The 16,853-nt window shown below is 41.6% G+C and overlaps 1 pseudogene; it reads left to right on the forward strand.

Moving 5' to 3' along the window:
- The first annotated feature begins 2,320 nt into the window (after positions 1–2,320).
- The window catches only part of LOC149236004 (uncharacterized), a 90,803-nt pseudogene continuing 76,270 nt past the window's right edge, over positions 2,321–16,853 (forward strand).

The raw sequence follows: 16,853 nt of genomic DNA on the forward strand, positions 1-16,853 counted from the left end.
CTTCCTCAGAGAGGGGATTCATTCTATGCCTTTTCTCCCCGTGAGTTGTGGAGGTGGTGAGGGGAGTCTCTCTGTCCCTCTTCCGATTTCTGTCCTCATTTTGTGGAGTTTGGAGGACCGAGGCCTCCACTGTAGTCTCCTGCCTAGGAGGCAGAGTGTCCTGTGCTTGCTGCCCTATGGATATTGGGGCCTCTAATGTTTGCTCTTGCTGCCCTGGTTGCTCTTGTTCTTGCTGTTTTTTCTGCTGTACCTCTTGCTGTTGCACTTCCTGCTGCTGTTCTGTAGAAGCTAGCTATTCTGGCTCCATTTGTTTCTCTTTGCCTTTGCTGGAAGTTTGATGAGTAGTTCTGGCTGCTTGCTGATGTGCTGTGGAAGATGATGCAGCTGCTCCAAGCTGCCTTTGATATGAAGAGGAAACCTGTCCACAAGTTTCCAAGTCAGCCTCTTTCTCAATATTTTTTGCTTCTCTTTGTAGTATTTGCTCTCTAGTCATTGGCTCTTCTAGGGTGCCCTCTTTCCAACTTAGTTGATTGGCATATTTCTCAATATGAGGCAATCTGACATGAGGATAGCCACCCAGTTTATGTTTTACCCTTCTGAGAGAAATGAAATGATTAGGGTCATAGGGTATCCATTTGAAACTAGTTTCAAATCGGAGGGCCTCTACCATGCCATCTGCTTCCTTCCATCCCTCCTCCCTTATGTTGTAAAGAAAAGGGCCTAGTTGGTTCTTGACCTTCAATTGCACTTTCTTGTTTTTACTATGGAAATGGATCATGTCTGCATTTCAAAACTTCCTAAAATACTCCAAGGAAAATAGTCTCATGGGGACATATCTTGGCAGCCTATAAGGGTCCAACTCACAGCCATATATTCTAATTACTGTGTGGTGTTGGCAAAATTACCAATCACCAATGCTATAGGACTTAGAAAGATGGAGAATTCTTTGCATTTCATCTGTTAATCTTGGAGGAGGAACACCATATAACAAGGTCAAAGCTGGATGAATGAAAAGGTCTATGAATTCAGAGTATGTGTATGGTGAGCAAGAGGTGTGATGAAAAACTGAGGTCCAAAACACAACTGACCTTGGATTTCCTTGGGTATCAAGTTTTTTGAGAGGAATAGGGAAACTGTCAGGTTGATAAAATAAGAACAGATGATATATGTATCTGGTGTATCTAAACACCTTTTCCCTTTCTAGATTCAATAGTTGCTCATGAATCTTGTTTGCAATGTATGTAGCATAATCATAGTGCACAGCAGGAGGCTTTCCAGGAGAAAATATGGACAGCATAGCCATAATGGTGTCATCAACATCCTCAGTTCCCTTGTAGCCCAAGACATAGCTGATCAAATCTACAAGCATTTTGCCCAAGTCATTGAGGTATGGATTTCCAATAGGAGGCGTTCTCATAGTTTCAGAGCCTGGCTGTATGAATAACTGATTGATTTTGATGATCTGGGCACTGGACAGGTTGCCCCCCTTCTTTAATAAATCTAGCATGGAGAGAGGAGTCAATGGTCTTGCAGAATGAAAGTTGAGCATTTGATTTATGGCCTCAGGGGTGATATGGAACAAGACTGCACCTGTGGGATTGAGAACAACTCTCTGACATGGATCATAGCACTCACAACATCTATGGATCAAGTCTGGAAGGGCATTGACTTGAGGGAGGTTGTAAATGGGCAAGTTGGAGTCCCAAATCCCTAAAATATCAGCTCCACTGAGGTGTTGGGCCTTTAACTCATTCAGCAGATGGATGTTAAATTTGGAATTCATTGAAAATGAGTCTATCATCTGATAATCCTTATCCCCCAGGGCCTTCCATTCTAATTCTCTTTGTGGGGCATTCAGAGGTTGAATATTCAATGCTATTGGTGTTTCCATGGCCAATAAGGCCTCTGATTTGTATGTGAAGTGGTTTTACTGAAGAGAGCAGCACAGAGGGGTATCTTTAAAGCAGAGAGGTATATTGCAAAGGAACAGAGGGTAAATTGTAATAACAACAATTGAAATACTGCACCGAGGACTGCCAGAGCAAATGTCAGGCCTGAAAAACTCTCTTTACGGTGAATTAGAGCAGTTTGGGTTTTAAGTCCACAAATACGCAGACAGACTGTGTTTTTAGGTAAATTTAGCTAAATGCAGGTTCTGCAGGGGAGTTTTCGACTTAACAATTGAAAATGGAGGCTAGCCACCGGGATTTGCTGGTAGGTACTGTGTTTTTCACTCTTTTAAGCTAGCTTCAGACAATTTATGGATACAAAACCAGGCACAGAGGAATGCTTTGGATAAATACCTGGTAAACTGTCGACAATGGCTACAAGTGCAGGTGGAATGGAAGCGCCGGAGGTCTCTGGGTCGATTTCTGCAGGTTGGCAACGAATGAACGTAATTTGCATGCAGAGCAGAATAGTTCTTGTTTTTGCAAAAAGTGAGAAAACCCGCGTTTTTCGACAAAAATATGGACTTTTGGGATTTTGGCGCTTTTTATGGATGACATCAGCATGACGTCATCAGGTGGGGTCAAGGTCGGATGACATCAGCATGACGTCATCAAGTGATGTGGCGGCCTGTGAGTGGTCCACGGGGATGATGAGGTGGCGGACAGGTCGGAGCAGTGGCGGACAGGGGAGCTGACGCGGCGGCGATGTGGCATGACGTGAGCACGACGTGGTAGTGATGAGGAGGTGACGTGAGCAGCAGAAAACCATAAGCGGTAAGTGGATTTTCTCGGACCGCCTTAGATACGGCCGCGGTTTTGTCAGAAGGCGACCCGAGAAATTGTGGGGGCGACGCGTGGCAGAGGCCTGACGTCACCCTTTGACAGTTTCTTGGGTGTTATCTTACGGACGTCGGGCCCGACCCGATATGCATGTGGGCCGTCGGATGAAAAGAGCCAGATCCGACGGTCGACGGATCGCTAAGGCGCCCGGACGATACGGCAACGGGCAGGGATTATTTTAATATTTCTTTTGAAATGTGTGCCCAGCGGGGACTTAGGATTTGGGCGGATAATATGGGTTTTCAATGTATTTTTTATAAAAATGTGCATTTGCGCCAAACTTTGGATAAAGCCGAAAAGTGGGTTTTGATGTATTTTTGCAAATAAAGCGGGTTAGGGGTGGAAATGGGGTTTTTTACAAGGTTCTTTTGCAAATGAAGGGGCAAATGGTTTAAATGATTTCTGAAGGGAAAAGAGGGGTAATGCTTAGGCTGTTAAACTGACCAGAGGTCAATTTAATCCCTGACTTTGGACATGTGGCTATAATGCCAAGGGGAAGGGAATATTTATAGAATGCTTGGGGTTTATACACCATAGTGTTTATAATAGTAGGGGAAAAGGGGAATATATGGGAGTTAGATAATAAGAAGTTAGGGGTTAATATGAGTGGAAAAGGTGAATGAGGAGTGATAACTCTAAGTTGATATGAAAACAACTTAGCTTAGGGAGTAGATCAAAATGAAAAGAATTTTACACAAGATATGTGGCTTTTAAAGGAACAAGAACCACCATAAGACCTTGAATTCTTCCATGAACACAACTGGTGAAGGGATGTTAGTAATGAATAGTGAAGGAGGAAAATAGGAAGTTAGACATGCTCCTTTGTTTTGCTGCAAAGTGATGGGGAAGAGGAGCTTCCCCTTATCCATTGATGCTTCCTTTATGTTAGACCAGCAAAATTCAGTTGAAAGGAATGACATTTCTGCAACCCCCTCTACCTACCCATCTACTTGCCTAACATTTTTTGTTTCTTCATGGAGGGTGCACTTAGACTTGCAGACCCTTATGTGCCTTTTGTTTTCTTTTGGCTTTTTCTTTTGATTTTCTATCTAGAACTACCCTTATTGCTTCCAAGGTCCCAGATTAAGTAGTCGGGAACCTTAATTCTCTACCTAACTTCTGGTCTGCCAAGATTAAACAGTTTGGACAGACTTCTTTCTCTATTCTACAATAGAAAATTGAAACATGGCATGATCCAGATTAGGCTGTAGGACCATCCATCCAAATTGAATCAACATCAAGCTATGTACACACATTGTCTTCCCTTGAAAATATGGGATCTTTGCATCACCAAAGCAGAGCATATTTGGAACTTTCTTTGCCAATCATGAAATATGAAACCTATTGGTATAGGTAGCTAACAGTGGCTCCACATGGGGATGGTTTTTCCATTTGAAAGACCAAGAACAGCAGGTCAGAATGCCTTGGCCCTTGGCTTCTTTTATCAAAACTTGGATATTTGTTCTTTGAAATCTCAAAATTGTGCTCTTGCCATCTTAGTAGGTCTCTGAACTTATTTGCCTTTTGTTGATAACTCACAAAACTTGGGAAACTGCATTTTTACATGTTAACAGAAAGTAATATATACACCTGAATATGCACAAGGGAAACTTAGGCTGCACTCACGGATGGTAGTCAAAATAGTGCTTTAACATCCTGCCATTCACAGGACCTTCATCCAAATCAGCTTCATCAAGACTTTTAAGGAAGTAGGTATTGTTTCCTTGTACTGCTTGAACATCAAATGGTCCTCTCCAAAGGGAATCAAATTTTCCATGTTTTCCTTTATCTTCCCTTCTTGAATCCCACTTGAGGACTTTGTCACCAATGTTGAAATCTTCCGCCTTGGTCCTTCTATCAAAAGCTTTCTTTAGCTTTTCTTGTAAAACTTGAGCTCTGCTATAAACTTGGTCTCTAGTTTGCTGCAAACATATTATTTGATTGATCCTTCTTTGCATGTCATTGGGCTCAGCTTGACTTTCTTGAAGTAGTTTCATAACAGGAACCCCTAGTGATGAAGGAAACTTGCCCTCTAATCCATAGACTAACTCATATGGGCTGACCCCAATTGATCTCTTGGTTGTTAGTCTATCTGCCCATAAGGCATTGACCAGCTTCTTATGCCAGTTCTTCTTATTTTCTTCCAGTACCTTCTTTATGATGTTTACAAGGCTTTTATTTGATGATTCAGCTAGGCCATTTCCTTGGGGATAGTATGCAGTAGAATGGCCCAAGGTAATGTGAAATTTGTGGCAGAAATTCACCATCTTCTTAGATCTGAAAGCAGCAACGTTGTCTGTTATTATCTTATCAGGACAACCAAATCTGGAAAGGATATTGGTCTCCGGGAACTGAATGATAGTAGAATCATTTGCTTGTCTACAAGGAACAACTTCAATCCATTTAGTAAAGTAGTCTGTAGCTGTTAGAATCCATCTATGTTGGCCTGAGGATGAGGGATGAATTTCCCCGATGAAATCCAAGCCCCATTGTTGAAAAGGTCTTTCTGTTGCAATAGGCCTCAAAGGAAGTGGAAGTAACTTTCTCTTTCCCTTAAACACTTGGCATTTATGACATGAAGTGGTAAATTTTTTGACATCAGAGAAAACAGTGGGCCAATAATAACCTGCCCTCAATATTTTATCCACAGTGGACTTCCAGTACAAATGTCCACCACAGTCACCTGCATGAAATTCTTTCATGACATTGTTAGTCTCGTTTTCAATTAAGCAGTTTAACAATATACCCTCATGGTTTTTCCAAAGAAAATTGCCATCCATGACACAAAATCTTGAAGCTTTCATTTTTAAGAACCTAAATTTAGTTCTGGACAATCATGGGGGAGAACACAGGTTTTGCAACACATAACATATATCAGAATACCAAGGGGATTGTTCAAAGGCTACATTGATCTTTGGAGTCGCCAGCTCCGGTTCATTGTCCAGCTGGTTTATGTCTAAGGCTTGGAAGTTTGCATCTGTCATTAATTTAGCCAAACCTTGCCCTTTTATCAGTTTCGTAGGTTTTATTTCAATATCAAATTCCAAGATGTTGGCAATCCACTTTCCTCTCCTGCCCTCTAAGTTTTCTTGAGTGAGTATGTCTTTCACAATGGGACTTGGCACATAAGCTATAATATGGGAGTACAGGATGTAAATCCTAAAGTCTTTAATGGCCTTGACCAAAGCATAAGCTTGTTTCTCCATGATCTGATATTTCAGAGGTGCATCTCTAAGAGCTCTACTAAAGAAAGCAATGGGTTTTTTATTTCCTTGGTCATCTTTCTGTAATAAAAAACAGCAATAGTATGCTGGGAGGCAAAAGAGAAAATGAGGAATTCTCTATCAAATTGAGGATTTGTTAAGACTGGGGTTTGGGTAAGGGCCAATTTTATACCTTCAAAAGCTTGATTTGCTTTTACTGTCCATTTCACTTTTGAATCCTTCTTAAGCATGTTATTTAGTAATCTGATCAATTCTGCTAAGTTTGGGATAAACCTTCTTAAGAAGTTGATCTTACCTAAGAAGGCTTGCCATTCTTTGATGTTTCTTGGGTGGGGCATTTGTAAGATAGCTTGTATCCTGTCTGGGTCAATTCTAATGCCATCCTTTGAAATGATGTGACCTAACAGCTTACCTTCTTCCAAACCAAACAGAGACTTCTTGGGGTTTAAGGAAATGCCATATTTCCTACATGTTAAGAATATTTGTCTCAAATGCTTCAAGTGTTCTTGGTCAGATTTTGAGAAGGGTGTGAGGTCATCTAAATAAATAACAAGGAAGTCATGAATCTCCTTGGCAAAAGCAATATCCATTGCTCTCTGAAATGTAGCCCCTGCATTTTTCAATCCAAAAGGCATCTTTACATATTTTAATGTTCCCCATGGGGTAGTGAATGCGGTTTTGTCTTGATCATCAGGATGTACTAGGATCTGATTAAAGCCTGAGAATCCATCAAGTAATGAGATCCTTGAAGCCCCTACCACTCTTTGGAGAATGTGATCCATCTTAGGTAAGGGGTAATTATCTTTCAAGGACACTTGATTCAAGTTCCTTAGATCAACACAAAGCCTTATTTCACCAGTTTTCTTTCTTGTGGGCACCAAATTTGAGATCCAGTCTGAAAACCTGATTGGTGCTATGATGCCAGCTTTAAACATTTTTTGCAACTCTTTTTCAATTGAAGGGAGAAGCATGGGATTGATCCTTCTCAATTTATGCTTAAATGGCTTTTGATTAGGCTTGAGAGGGATAGTATGTTGGATAACAGAGGTGTCATAGGATTTAAAATCTTCATAACCCCATGCAAAGACATCTTGAAACTCTTTGAAGAGGTCAATGTATTTAGGCTTTTGATCAGGAGGTAAGGATGCAGACAATTTTATTATCTTGGGTTTCTCAATGGTTCCAATGTTGCATTCCTCAATGGCAGCATTAAGGGGCTGCATCTTTGGTTTTCTAGGGATATCATTTGAATAAAAAATGTCCTCCAATGGAGTTAGGCCTGTTGGAAGAAAATTGTCTTTCAGCTCTATGATTTCAGCCTCTGCACCAGCTATTTCTTCACAACTGATTTGTTGAATTTCTTGTATGTTGTCTTTGTTAAAAATTGTTGGATGTAGCATTTGGTTAGCTGTTTTGGGTGATATTGCCCTGTGGTTCTGTTCACTAAGTATTTGTGATTGACTTGCTCCCTCAGTGTCAATGTTTAGTCCTGCAAATTCTTGTTGCAAGGTCAAGAAATTATTTATTTGTGTATCATCTTCAAACACTTGCCAGTCTTTAACATTGTTTGGGACAGAAGGTCTGTGTTTTACCTCGGCTGTAAAGCAATGGCTAGGTTCAAAGGGTAGTTTGCAGGTGCTTGCAAATGTGGCCAAACTATGAGCATGAAGATTATGGGTTCTAGAGATTTTGGTGATTTTAAATTCAGTAAAGGAGTTTAGTATTTCAGCAGCAGCAAACCTATAAGATCTCACTCTTTTGTCATTAGTGACAAAATTCCCCTTTACTTGTTGGATAATTAAGTCTGAATCTCCCATGATTGAAACCTTTGTGGCTTGTAAGGATTTTACTAGTTTGAGGCCTAGTAAAAGAGTTTCGTATTCTGCCATATTGTTAGTGCACCTGAAGTTTAGCCTATAGGCTCGGCCCTCTGCATGATTGCTTAGTTCATTATGTATCCAAACTCCTGCTCCTGCCCCTAATTTGTTGACTGACCCATCAAATTCAAGAAACCATAGGATCTCTTGTTTTAGGGGAGGCTTAATAGCTTCTCTGTAATCTGGAATTGTGAGTTGAAGTTCTGGTTTTCACTTAGTTTATCTTCTAGGACAGTCTCATCACTTGATTGGATCAACTTGATTTCTAGAGCAGCAGCTTGTTCATTAATGTCTTGATCTTGTTTGAGTGTCTTGGTTTCATCATCATTTGTAAGACCTGTATTATCATTGAAGAGAATATATGAGTCTAAGTCAGAATGGACAGCATATATGGGAAAGTTTTGAGGTTTTTCCTCACTGCTGACCATGTATTTCATGAGTGTTTCTCTGTATAGTCTCTTTGGTTGCCCAAAGACAGAGATGGTGGCATATGACATGTCTAACTGCAAGGAACCTTGAAGTTTTGCCCCCCATGATCTTGATAACAACATTCCATATTTAGGAGGGATATCAGCAACTACAACATCCATCAAGATTGTCTTATTGGGGTATTGGACAAGTGAGACACAGAGATCTTTTATCAGGCCTAAACACTTAACTTGGATGGAATCAAATGAGAATAGGTCCTTATACGGTCTAGTAATATCTAGATTTAATCTTTCCATGACTGATTTTTGCATCAGGTTGTGAGAGGCACCCAAGTCAAACATTGCATTGTGTAATATCTTATCATGAACGTGCAGGCTGACATAAAAAGGTAAGATTCCTACAACTGTTGTCTTTCCAACAACTTCTGGGCCGAAAAGTAGTTCAGGAGTATCATCGAACACATTAACATCATCTTTGTTATCAGTAAGTTGAAGGGATTTCTTGATTCGTTGTTTGTAGATGTTGTGTTTGGCCAATTCTGAAAGAGGAATGGCTATCTTCAATTTTCCAATTTCAGCTTCTAAGTCAAAAGGTTTATCAGGTTGGGTTTTGGTATTTTGATTAACAGCCTTTTCCTTTTCAATGGAATCCTCGATGCCTTCCTCCTGGTTCTCTTTCTGATCTTGAGGCTTGTCCATTTTACTCACCTCTTGAGGAGTGTTACTTGGATTAGGTTGCAAGGGTGATGTAGCCATAAGCTGTTGTTTTGAGGGCAATGGTTCAGTGACTTCTTGAACGGTTACTTCATTTGTAACTGAATCAGTTGTGCCATTTGGCTCTGTGACTATGGCTCTTTTGGGCTGCTGGCTATCCTTTGTTTTTTCAGGCTGTGTTACATTTATAGTTCTGCTTCTTAGCTTGTATTTCTTATGAACTTCATAAACAGCTGTGTCATAGCCTTGTTTAAAGTCAAATGACTCACCTGACCTGGTTTGGAATTGCTGAATGACATCATCCTTATGATCTTCTTGACTCAGAAAAAACTTGCTGCTCATCATTCAGGCCCATCAGGTTAATGTGGGTGTCATCTGTTTGCTCATTCGAAGTGGATGCCTCAGTATAGTTTTCCTGGAAAGGAGGTCTTATGTCTAGGTCAGAACCGGCCTTGCCAACGTTTGGGTTTTGATTTCTCCTAAAATTGGGATTTCTGATAGGGTTATTTTGTGGTGCTTCCCATGATGACTTTCTCTCAACTGATTCTACTCTATCACCCAATCTCTTCATACCAGTGAGTATTGCATCCAGTTTTTGATCAAAGGCTGAGGGTTCTTCTTTGAAGGTGGTTCTCTTTTCCAATCTTGCCCTGTGTCTTTTGGCAATCAGGTTAGCCTCTACTGTGACAGCAACCTTTTGGGCATCTTCAAGGGTTTCAGGGGCTCTTTCCTTCAACTGATATGCCATATCAGGGTCAAAACCATCAGGAAATTTGTACAAGGCTAAATCGGGAGGAGGTCTTAAATTCTGTGGTATTGCGTTATATACATTGTTGAATCTTGCACAATACTCCAAAACGGTCTCTTGAGGACCTCGTTTGATTGTATCATATTCACCAAGTATGTGCAAGGGATCTTTCTTTTTCTCCCATCTTTTAGTAAAGGCTTGATAAAGCTCATCAGGAGTTGTGATGGTATTTACAGCCAGTTATCTAAACCAAGTTCTTACATCCCCGGTCAGGCTCTGAACAAAGATTCTCATTCTCACACTGTCATCATCTATTTCATAGTTCTCAAAATGGTCTTGCATCCTTTTGGCATTCTGAATTGTTGTGAAAGGGCCAGTGGAGTCAAAATATGATATCTTGGATTGGTAGTCCTGAGGTAGAGCTGCAGCATTAGCAGGCAACTGTAGGGGTGCATATCTATTAGCCATATTTGCAGGATTTATAGGATTGACAGGGATAACTGGGATAACATGAACAACTGGTACAACAGGGGTAATGGGAATGGTAGAAACTAGAGTGTTGGTCAAGGGAATATGTGAAGTGGATGGAGGTGTGAAAGGAGGGCTTTTAGATGTGGATGGTGAACTGGGGGAATCAGGGGTAGACCGGAATAGAACCTTGATTGGAGTTGGAACAGGGTTTGGGTAAGCTGTCTCAGGACTCAAATCAGCAAGAGTTTCCTGTCCTTGCTGCTTCCTAATGATTTTAGGGATTGTATTAGGATTTTCAAAAACAGTTGGTGGATTGGGAACAGGATTTGACCTTGTATATCGCGGATTCTTCTTGGGAGCCAGCTTCTGAACTTGTTTTCTGAGTATGTTTTTGGAATATTTTTGTGTCTACAAGGGCCAGACAATATTTTGGAATGGCTGTGTATATCTTAAAGCTAGCATGAAGATTGACTGAAGCAGCTTTAAGAAATATACAGAAATTAGAAAATCTTGAGGAGTCCCCAGTGGAGTCGCCAATTATGTTAGCACCCAGGTTGTTACCTTTGACTCCCAAGGGAATACGGCCGGGGTAACCACTAACCAAGCTTTGGATTACAGTTTCTAGCCCAACTGTAATCAGAGAGGGCTCTCTCTTTAAGGTTTGTCTCTGTTTTGAGAGGATTTTAGGCTAGTTGTGAGTTCAGGGTTTGGTTTTATATTTCGGTTGAGTGATGTCTTTCAGTGCTTAAGGTGGAAATCTTTAGACAGTATTAGTCCATTGGGCAATGGAGTCTGTGGCTACAGGTTGTTTGAGAGGTAGGTTGGGATTGCTGAAACTGCAGGGCCATTTGAATATCTCATGAAACAAGCTTGAAATTATGAGGATGAAGTGTGTTTAACCAGTGAAAAGCAATTAAGAATTTTCCACTAAGCTGGGGTGTGAGAAAGAGATATATTGTAAAGGAGCAGATTTGAATTCCTAACCAATAGTCACTGTGAAAGATATAGTGTAGAGGTGCAACAATTAAGAATTACACCTTTGTAACCATAACTGAAGAAAACATTTATAATAGCACAGATTGAATTCAGGGTATTCTATGAATAAATCCTGGGATTAGTCTTTTTCTCTGCCATTAACTGTGAAGTATAGGACATGGATGAGTTATGACGAAATAATAAAAGAGCATAAAGAAAGTTTAAAGGAAACTTATTGAGCCATGAAAACACGTAGGAATCCTGTAGCATTCAGCAGTCGTGTTACAACGCCTCAGACAACACAAACTTTGGAAATTCCATCAGCCTTTGTATTAAACTCTGAAAATTTACAGCATAAGAACTCTAGAAGAGAAATCAACAACAACCCCTGCAAGCTTATGCAAGGGGGAATATATACAATCGGTCATGCAAAATATCTGAACCGTTGAGTCATCTGAGAAATAAATACGTTCCCCAACTTTACAAAATAGCAGATAAAGAAGTTATTACTGCTATGAATACAAAATGAATGCTCTTTAATACTGTCAGAAGACTTTTTGACCTTTGGGGGCCACTGAGTCGGTTGAACGTTCTGTTATAAATGCTTAATGATGTGTCTTTATGTCTTTGTCCTGCTGTAGCCTTTTCGGCCCTGTCATCTGTAACTGTCAGTGCTGCCTTGGTGGCCTAGTGGGTTTGCTGAGTTGGCTCAGCCCATTCTTCTATAATCATACTGTGTGCATCACTTTTTCTGAAGGTGATGACTTATGTCTTTTGATGAAAAAATTTGATGAAAGGCTTTTGATTACAATATCATCTGTATCATTTTGGTCCACCATTCTTGTGTGGGCAATTGATGTCTCAAAATTTCATCCAAGGTCTCATCTGCCTCTGTATATTTGTAGAAGTTTGGAGGCACTTCAAACAAATGCTTGATCTCATTCATGATAAAAAATAAATTCTCTACTCTATCATAGAGATTTTGCCCAGATGCTGGCCCTGTTTCTTCTGAAGTACTAGGTCTTTCAGTGATCTGATTTGTAGCAAATGTGTTGACCCTCTTTGCATAGTTCTCATGTGAAAGTAGCCTACCTACGCTATTCAGTAAGCCAGGAAGACCTTTGCTTTGAAGTGTTGCAAACTTGTCCATGAACCTGTTTACTTCTGTCTGCATGTCCTGGCTTCTTCTTTCCAGTGTTTGTACCAGGCTTCTTAATGTAAGGACCCTCTTTATTAGCAAAATGGTTTCAGTTCTGCTAGTAATTCCCATTGCTGCCAGCTGAGGACCTGTACGGTTATTGAGCACATTAATCATTCTATTGGCTACCTCAGGCATGTTGCCTAGAGATGCCCTTGCTCTCTGGATTTCTCTGTGTGCTTTTCCTATGAGTTATATTTTCTCATGAATGGTTTCAATGTATTGCCACTGATCTGTGATTGATTGGCCAATGTTGGCCCATAAAACTGTCTTGAGCTGAGCCACCACTTTGTCCAGGGTGAGATCTTTTTCCAGCTCCTTTATCTTCTCTTTGAGAGCCTTTATCTCTCTTCCTTTCTCAGCTATGCTTTGTTTTGACTTGACATATTTCTCATTTAGCTTAGCTACACTCTCCCTAGCCTCATTTAGTTCTGCGATTTGGGCTTCCAGGGCTTGGATTTCACTATTGAGCTTCTGCATGTCCAGGCTTGGAGCCTGCTCTGTTGTTGGTGTTGGTGTTGATGTAGAGGGTGTTGTCTGTTCTGTGGGAGGAGCAGTAGTTTGAGGAGGTTCCTCAAGATTGATTATCTTTGGAGGGGGTTGAGAAGTTTGGCCTCCTTCCTTCTGTTGTAATGTTGCCTGTAGTGCAGCCTCTGATTCTCCCAATTTCTCCTGTGTCTGGATTAGTTGTTTGTATAACGATACTAGCATAGCTGCTGCATCTTGGTCATGTCTCAGCTGAGCAACCTCTTCTGTTTATGCATGAATAGTTGCTGGGATCTTAACCATTTTTCTTAGTGCTGCGATATCTGCATCTTTTAGCTTCAGCAGCGCTTGTACAGCCTTAATGTCCTTGGGATCATGCCCAAGCTCTATGATGATATCCTCCAATGCTTTGATTCGGTTTTCCTTTGCTTGGGAGGAAGCCTTTTCCAACTCAAGTTGGGCAGCTGTGTTATTTAGGCTATTTTCCAGCCTAAGATTTACCAATGTTTTGTCTGTAAGAGTGGCATACACCATCTCACCCATTTGCTTATGCAATTCTATTTGATCCATACGGTGGATGTCTTTGGCTAGGACCTCAAGGTTGGTCCTTATGTAGTCTGCAGCTGACTGGGGCTGCAACATGGTTGGCATGAAATGACTCATTACCATTTTTCCCTCATGTACATCATAGGTAGACATCAATCTTTGCTGGTTTGTAGGAGCCATCTTTAACAAGTGATTGTAGAGCTGTATCTTGATTGGCTCGTTCCTCTTTTTGATATCAATAAATTGTTGTTTGATGCCTACTTCAGCTCCCTTTTGGTGGCTTGAGGAGCTGACTTCTCCTCCAACTATTCTTTCATGTTCCTGCTGAAAGGAACTTGCAGATGCTTCCATGCTTGGTGGGCCCATGCCTAAAGATTTCCCAATGGGCATTTCTTCCTCAGAGAGGGGATTCATTATATGCCTTTTCTCCCCGTGAGTTTTGGAGATGGTGAGGGGAGTCTCTCTGTCCCTCTTCCGATTTTTGTCCTCATTTTGTGGAGTTTGGAGGACCGAGGCCTCCGCTATAGTCTCCTGCCTAGGAGGCAGAGTGTCCTGTGCTTATTGCCCTATGGATATTGGGGCCTCTAACGTTTGCTCTTGCTGCCCTGGTTGCTCTTGTTCTTGATGTTTTTTCTGCTGTACCTCTTGCTGTTGCACTTCGCGCTGCTGTTCTCTAGAAGCTAGCTGTTCTGGCTCCATTTGTTTCTCTTTGCCTTTGCTGGAAGTTTGATGAGTAGTTCTGGCTACCTGCTGATGTGCTGTGGAAGATGATGCAGCTGCTCCAAGCTGCCTTTGATATGAAGAGGAAACCTGTCCACAAGTTTCCAAGTCAGCCTCTTTCTCAATATTTTTTGCTTCTCTTTGTAGTATTTGCTTTCTAGTCATTGGCTCTTCTAGGGTGCCCTCTTTCCAACTTAGTTGATTGGCATATTTCTCAATATGAGGCAATCTGACATGAGGATAGCCACCCAGTTTATGTTTTACCCTTCTGAGAGAAATGAAATGATTAGGGTCATAGGGTATCCATTTGAAACTAGTTTCAAATCGGAGGGCCTCTAGCATGCCATCTGCTTCCTTCCATCCCTCCTCCCTTATGTTGTAAAGAAAAGGGCCTAGTTGGTTCCTGACCTTCAATTGTACTTTCTTGTTTTTACTATGGAAATGGATCATGGCTGCATTTCCAAACTGCCTAAAATACTCCAAGGCAAATAGTCTCATGGGGACATATCTTGGCAGCCTATAAGGGTCCAACTCACAGCCATATATTCTGATTACTGTGTGGTGTTGGTAAAAGTACCAATCACCAATGTTGTAGGACTTAGAAAGATGGAGAATTATTTGCATTTCATCTGTTAATCTTGGAGGAGGAACACCATATAACAAGGTCAAAGCTGGATGAATTAAAAGGTCTATGAATTCAGAGTATGTGTATGGTGAGCAAGAGGTGTGATGAAAAACTGAGGTCCAAAACACAACTGACCTTGGATTTCCCTCGGCATCAAGTTTTTTGAGAGGAATAGGGAAACTGTCAGGTTGATAAAATAAGAACAGATGATATATGTATCTGGTGTATCTAAACACCTTTTCCCTTTCTAGATTCAACAGTTGCTCATGAATCTTGTTTGCAATGTATGTAGCATAATCATAGTGCATAGCAGGAGGCTTTCCAGGAGAAAATATGGACAGCATAGCCATAATGGTGTCATCAACATCCTCAGTTCCCTTGTAGCCCAAGACATAGCTGATCAAATCTACAAGCATTTTTCCCAATTCATTGAGGTATGGATTTCCAATAGGAGGCGTTGTCATAGTTTCAGAGCCTGGCTGTATGAATAACTGATTGATTTTGATGATCTGGGCACTGGACAGGTTGCCCCCCTTCTTTAATAAATCTAGCATGGAGAGAGGAGTCAATGGTCTTGCAGAATGAAAGTTGAGCATTTGATTTATGGCCTCAGGGGTGATATGGAACAAGACTGCACCTGAGGGATTGAGAACAGCTCTCTGACATGGATCATAGCACTCACAACATCTATGGATCAAGTCTGGAAGGGCATTGACTTGAGGGAGGTTGTAAATGGGCAAGTTGGAGTCCCAAATCCCTAAAATATAAGCTCCACTGAGGTGTTGGGCCTTTAACTCATTCAACAGATGGATGATAAATTTGGAATTCATTGAAAATGAGTCTATCATCTGATAATCCTTATCCCCCAGGGCCTTCCATTCTAATTCTCTTTGTGGGGCATTCAAAGGTTGAATATTCAATGCTATTGGTGTTTCCATGGCCAATAAGGCCTCTGATTTGTATGTGAAGTGGTTTTACTGAAGAGAGCAGCACAGAGGGGTATCTTTAAAGCAGAGAGGTATATTGCAAAGGAACAGAGGGTAAATTGTAATAACAGCAATTGAAATACTGCACCGAGGACTGCCAGAGCAAATGTCAGGCCTGAAAAACTCTCTTTACGGTGAATTAGAGCAGTTTGGGTTTTAAGTCCACAAATACGCAGACAGACTGTGTTTTTAGGTAAATTTAGCTAAATGCAGGTTCTGCAGGGGAGTTTTCGACTTAACAATTGAAAATGGAGGCTAGCCACCGGGATTTGCTGGTAGGTACTGTGTTTTTCACTCTTTTAAGCTAGCTTCAGACAATTTATGGATACAAAACCAGGCACAGAGGAATGCTTTGGATAAATACCTGGTAAACTGTCGGCAATGGCTACAAGTGCAGGTGGAATGGAAGCGCCAGAGGTCTCTGGGTCGATTTCTGCAGGTTGGCAACGAATGAACGTAATTTGCATGCAGAGCAGAATAGTTCTTGTTTTTGCAAAAAGTGAGAAAAACCACGTTTTTCGACAAAAATATGGACTTTTGGGATTTTGGCGCTTTTTATGGATGACATCAGCATGACGTCATCAGGTGGGGTCAAGGTCGGATGACGTCAGCATGACGTCATCAAGTGACGTGGCGGCCTGTGAGTGGTCCACGGGGATGATGAGGTGGTGGACAGGTCGGAGCAGTGGCGGACAGGGGCGCTGACACGACGGCGATGTGGCATGACGTGAGCACGACGTGGTAGTGATGAGGAGGTGACGTGAGCAGCAGAAAACCATAAGCGGTAAGTGGATTTTCTCGGACCGCCTTAGATACGGCCGCGGTTTTGTCAGAAGGCGACCCGAGAAATTGTGGGGGCGACGCGTGGCAGAGGCCTGACGTCACCCTCTGACAGTTTCTCGGGTGCTATCTTATGGACGTCGGGCCCGACCCGATATGCATGTGGGCCGTCGGATGAAAAGAGCCAGATCCGACGGTCGACGGATCGCTAAGGCGCCAGGACGATACGGCAGCGGGCGGGGATTATTTTAATATTTCTTTTGAAATGTGTGCCCGGCGGGGACTT

The sequence above is a fragment of the Pinus tabuliformis genome, chromosome 8, assembly GCF_031772625.1.
Source record: "Pinus tabuliformis cultivar Carrire ecotype Pingquan chromosome 8, CPIR1, whole genome shotgun sequence".
In the NCBI taxonomy this organism is placed as follows: Eukaryota; Viridiplantae; Streptophyta; class Pinopsida; order Pinales; family Pinaceae; genus Pinus; species Pinus tabuliformis.